The sequence below is a fragment of the Sapajus apella genome, unplaced genomic scaffold (assembly GCF_009761245.1).
Source record: "Sapajus apella isolate SASKATOON/1434 unplaced genomic scaffold, GSC_monkey_1.0 scaffold2040, whole genome shotgun sequence".
Lineage (NCBI taxonomy): Eukaryota > Metazoa > Chordata > Mammalia > Primates > Cebidae > Sapajus > Sapajus apella.
The window spans coordinates 5,060-10,747 of record NW_022438966.1 but is presented as its reverse complement, the minus strand read 5'-3'; the positions used below and the strand labels follow the sequence as shown (position 1 = coordinate 10,747).

The following is a 5,688-nucleotide window of genomic DNA, read 5'->3' as shown; positions in this document are numbered from 1 at the left end:
ACAAAATCAGTTTAATAATAAATTAGTTTCAGCAAAGCATAATAAGGAGACCCCAGGAAATAAATCACAGGTAAAGCCAATCAATATAAGGACAGGCAGTCTTGAAAAAGATAGCAAAAGAAAGATTTTGTTAAAAATGAATATGAAGAAAGTTATAAATGTGTATATTGTTAACAGCTCAAACACCCAAATACATTTTAAGTAATACCCTTAATTAAATGTAAACAACAAACTTAGTAGTTATGTTAACTTCTTTCTTAGTAACATGTTTAAAGCAGATTACAAATCTCCTAGTAACAATGTAGCCACAGTCCTTGAAAAAAAATTGCTTCTCTTCAGTTGATTCTGAAAGACATTATATTTCTAGAAATGAAATTTGCTACCAATGAGGTCTTATTTTGTAGGCAAATTATGTGAATTTTGACTTGCAGTATGCTTGTTGAAAGAGCATTTAATTTTCTAAAGGACAGTTTTCCACAAGGTTAAACAAAAGTTTTAACAAAAGTTTGAAAGTCCTGCTAAAGATTTCCTAAGAGCTCTCATCTCACTTGCTTCCATTTTACTTCTGCTTCTCTGTGGTCACTATTACTGTGCAGGAAGCAATTTTGCAAGCATTTATATGGCTGTGAGCCATGCATGAGTCAATTAGATTGCCTATTTTTTAAATCTCTCTAACAGTTTATAAAACAGACTAACCCCTTCTCTTGCACTGCATCTGACTTAGATTCTGCCCTTTTGAGGAAGAATACATTAGACCAAAAAAAAAAAAAAAAAAAAATCTCACTGAGATGAGGACAGAAAGTATCAAAATCCCTCTTCCCCCTTTAAAAATGATATACAAGTCTGGGTGTGGTGGCTCATGCCTGCAATCCTAGCACTTTGGGAGTTCGAGGACCATTTTGGCTCAGGAGGTCGAGACCAGCCTAGGCAATATAGTGAAACCCTGACTCTAAACAGCAACAACAACAAAAACAAAAAACAAACTCCTCCTGAGAGTATTTGAAATGCACATACGATGCTTAGATAACAGCAATTCTTTAGTAACAGGGCACAGCAGATCATTGTCAGTCCCTTATTCTTTCAGATTTGTTTACTTTAGGATAACTTAGCTACATCACAAATAACTTTCTGTAAGAAATCCCCTTTCCATGAATGCAGGTCTGTATAGATAGAAGAGAAAGTGCTGTGATATAAACAGCCTGTTCAGTATCACTCTAGGCCAGCATTTAACTAACCTAAATATAACGAACTAATAAAAATGGGTAATACAAAAACAGGAGGTAGAATAAAAATATTTTTGATATCTTTTGGGGGCAGCAGTTTTGCCTTCCTTCCTTTTTTTCTTCCTTCCTTCTGCCTTTCATTTCTATGTGTTGATGTAGCTAATATTAGCATTAGATTGCATTCCCTGAGCACAGAGCAGATGCCTAGGTCACTCATGATGAGAAGTGGACTAATAGCGTGCTGAAAAAGTTTCATCTGGAATGTTTGCCTCACTTGTTTTCATCATAAGAACTTACTTGGTCTGCCTTAATAATTGGATGCTATTTTATTCTACATATGCCATCTATATTGGGCCTTCAGCAATTGATGTTGACTATTAGTTACATAGGAGCAAGGACTGGACCTCGTTTTATGCATCATTGCAGCCTGAGAATTTAGCAGAACATGGCATAGAGTAGGCACTCAATAAATATTAAGGGATGAAGTGACTTTGGTTTAGTTTTTCCTGACCATTTACACATGCAAATGAATAAAGAAAACTGCATTGAAATAGCCATGCTAAAATTAATTGCCCTTCCTCAAACACACCATGTTCTCTGTATCTACCTATATTTCCACCCATTGTTTACTCAAGTAAAATTTCTTTTAGCCAGCCTTTTACCTATATCTTCCTACTTTAGATTCCTACTCAGCCCTCAATTTTTATATGGAACAATAACAGATCTGTGATGCTTTGGCAGACTCCTTTATTTTGTTATGTTTCTTTCTACACATGATGCACAGATCTCATACAGACTTCTCTCTTATGACATTATGATACCTTACTGGCCTAAAAGGATGCTCTCTCCCTAGTCTATTCATGGTTAATTTTATTTGATGGCTTAACTGGGATAAGAGATGCCCAGATAGCTGATTAAACATTATTTCTGGGTGTGTATGAGGGTATATCTGGAGAGATTAGCATTGGAATAAGTGGGCGAAGCAGATGACCTTCCCCAATGTGGGTGGGCATCAGCTAATCTGTTGAGGACCTAATAGGACAAAATTGTGGAGGAAGGTTGAATTCACTCTCTGCCTGACTTCTTAGGCTAGGACATTGATCTTCCGCTGCCATCAGTGCGACTGATTCTCAGGCCTTTGAATCTGGTCTGGAATCTATACCATCATCTTACTGGCACTCAGGATCTTTGAATTACACCACTGGCTCTCCTGGGTTTCCAGCTGGCAGATGGTAGATCATGGGACTTCTCAGTGCCCATAATTACATAAGCCAATTCCGTATAATACATTTCTTCATAAATGCACTCACAAAGATACATTCTATTGGTGCTGTTTCTCTGAAGAACCCTGACTAATACAGTAGGAAACGTATCTTTTCATCATTGTGTAGCCCCAGTTTTAGCATGGGTCTGATTTGTTGAGATCTATACAATGTCAACAGAATAGAAATCCATTTTCCTTCACATTCCAACAGGGAAGTCAGACAGCTTAATAAATCAATTGGGATAAAATGTGACACATATTATAGTAGAAATATAATACAATAAATTCCACGGGAGCACAAAGAAGGAAATGGTTATTTCTTCCTAGAGATTAGGATTAGGCTATATAGAGGAGGTAACATTTGACCTGGCCTTGGGACCTTAAGAAAAGTTCACCAAGTGGATATTCTAGAAGGGAGAACAGTATAAGCAAAGAAAAGAAGATTTAAAAGTACTTAGTATGGCACTGGTATTCTGATTCCAGCCAAGATGGAGTAATAGAAAACAGATTTAGCCTCCCACCTGAAATGACTGAAAGAAAAACAGACAAAATATATGAAACAATGGTTTGAAGATATTAGAAACAGGTAACAAAGGACAGTGATGGATGCAAGATGCAAAACAACTAAAATGAGCCCTATGATTGTCTCAGTTTACCTAGAGAGAGTTTCCTGGCCATGGCTCGGGATGAGGGAACTTAGATAAAGCCCATTGGTCTTCTTGAGTGGAGAAGACCCCCTGATCTGAAGGTCTCAGGAGGCCAGGATTGCTAGAGTCTACAAGGAAAAGTACTGGTGCTACAAAGAGAAGAACTCCAGGGCACAATGGTTCACACCCAAATCCCAGCACTTTGGGAGGCCGAGGTGGGTGGATCACTTGAGGCCAGGAGTTCGAGATCAACCTGGGCAATATGTCAAAACTTCACCTCTACTAAAAATACGAAAATCAGCCAGGTGTGGTGGCAAGCACTTGTAATCCCAGCTACTCGGGAGGCTGAAGCATAATTGCTTGAACCCAAGAGGTGGAGGTTGCAGCGAGCCAAAATTGTGCCACTGTATTCCAGCCTGGGCAACAAAGTGAGGCTCTGTCTCAAAACAAAAAACAAACAAAAAATAGAGAAAGAAAAGAAGAGAAAAAGAAAAATGAAGGGAAGAGATAATGATTATCTCTATTTAAAAAAAAAAGAAGAAGAAGAAGTCAGGAGTTCAAGACCAGCCTGGCCAACACAGTGAAATCCCGTCTCTACTAAGCAAAGCACAAAAATTAGCCAGGTGTTCTGGTGGGTACCTGTAATCCCAGCTACTAGGGAGTCTGAGGCAGGAGAATCACTTGAACCCAGGAGGTGGTGGTTGCAGTGAGTCAAAATCAAGCCACTGCATTCCAGCCTGGGCAACAGAGGAAGACCCCATTTCCAAAAAAAAAAAAAAACAGCTTTGCTCAATGGCAGTATCGTAGCCAATGAGATTCATCCCAGGTGCAATTATTGCTAATTGAAAACTTTTCCCAATACCCCACCATGAGGACTTGAAACACAATCAGCACTGGCAATTTTTGACAGTCTCTACGGAGACTGAATAAAAATAAAAATAATAAATAAATAAATAAAAGAGAGATAGAGAAAGAACTCCAGAGACCTGAAGAGATTTCCCCTGGAGTCTTCAGCTTAGCACAGAACAACACATGGTGTACAGAAACTACCTGAGGCTGGGGAAAGAGAAACAAAAAATTGGAGGGAATAATTCTCACAAACTAAATACATTAGTGGAAATAGTTCTTGTTCCAATAGTCAGAGTGGAAAACCCTATAACTCAGAATATTGGGTAAAAAGGTCTTGCCTAAACAGTGGGACAAAATTAGCTCTAGACTCAAAGCTACTCTAGTCCCATCTAAAAAAGCTCTAAAGCAAGAACCATGTATAAGTTTTCATTTTTTTTTTAAATTTTCTGTGACTTGATACCATGAAGATTAGTTTACTATTACTGCATAACAAATTGCTACAAATTTAGCAACTTAAAACAACACAAAATTTGTCTCAGACTTTCTGTGGGTGAGGAGTCCAGGTATGGGTTAGCTGGTTCCTCTGCTCAGGGACTCACCAAGTTGAAATCAGGGTGTGGCCAGGGTTGTGATTCTCATCTGAGGCTTGGAGTCCTCTACCACATCATTCAATTCTTTATAGAATCCACTTTCTTGTAGTTGCAGAATGAAGGTCCCGGTTTTATTTTCCTTCCCTCCCTCCCTCTGTCCCTCCCTCCCTTCCTTCCTTTCCTCCTTCCTTCCTTCCTTCTTCTTCTTTTTTTTTTTTTTGATGGAGTCTCACTCTGTTGTCCAGGCTGGAGTACAGTGGTACAATCTTGGCTCACTCCAACATTCACCTCCCAGATTCAAGAGATTTTCCTGCCTCAGCCTCCTGAGTAGCTGAGATTACAGGTGTGTGCCACTATGCCTGGCTAAATTTTTGTATTTTTAGTAGAGGCAGGGTTTTGCTGTGTTGGCCAGGCTGGTCTCAAACTCCCGGCCTCAGGTGATCCGCATGCCTCAGCCTCCCAAAGTGCTGGGATTGTAGGTGTGAGCTGCCATGAGCCCAGCCTATCTGATGCTTCTTGTAAAGGCTCCTCTGATTTTGTCAGGCCTACCCAGGATGGTGTCTCGCTGCCTGATGTGCTTCCAAAGGTGTATAGAGGAAAGATTTAACACAATTACATTTAAAACAGGGGAGGTTGAACAGATATAAACAAAAAGCATGGTTTTTAAACTTTATTTGAATAGTCAGTTGTCAATATGAGTAAACTGTGATAAATTGTACATATATAATATGTAACACCGAGAGTAAACACTAAAAAGCTATTCCTGGATGGGGGAGGCTTCAAGATGGCTGACTAGAAGAGCCTGGCACTTGCCTCCTCCGCAAAACAGTACCAAAACAGTAAGCAGATAATTACATGATGAACAGATTTCCTAAGAGAGAACAGTGGAATTCAGCAGGGAAGTGACAGGGAACCTCTGAAGCATGCAAGGAGAGGGAAATGAAGCAGCCAGCCCAGCTGGGATCTGCTTGGAGCCAGGAAGACATCTCCATTCTGGGGAAAAGGTAAGTGAGAGGTCTCCAAATGTCCAAATTCCCACTATTACCTGCTGCAATCCTAGCCACAAGAAATTCCCTTGGCCCTAATGGGCCCTGAGACTAGTATAGGTAGCCGTC

The 5,688-nt window shown here is 39.7% G+C and overlaps 1 non-coding gene across 1 annotated transcript; it reads left to right on the top strand.

Moving 5' to 3' along the window:
- The first annotated feature begins 3,915 nt into the window (after positions 1-3,915).
- LOC116547087 lies at positions 3,916-4,056 on the top strand. Its single transcript, XR_004266935.1, has one exon. It is a non-coding gene; the product is annotated as a U4 spliceosomal RNA (small nuclear RNA).
- The last annotated feature ends 1,632 nt before the right edge of the window (positions 4,057-5,688 follow it).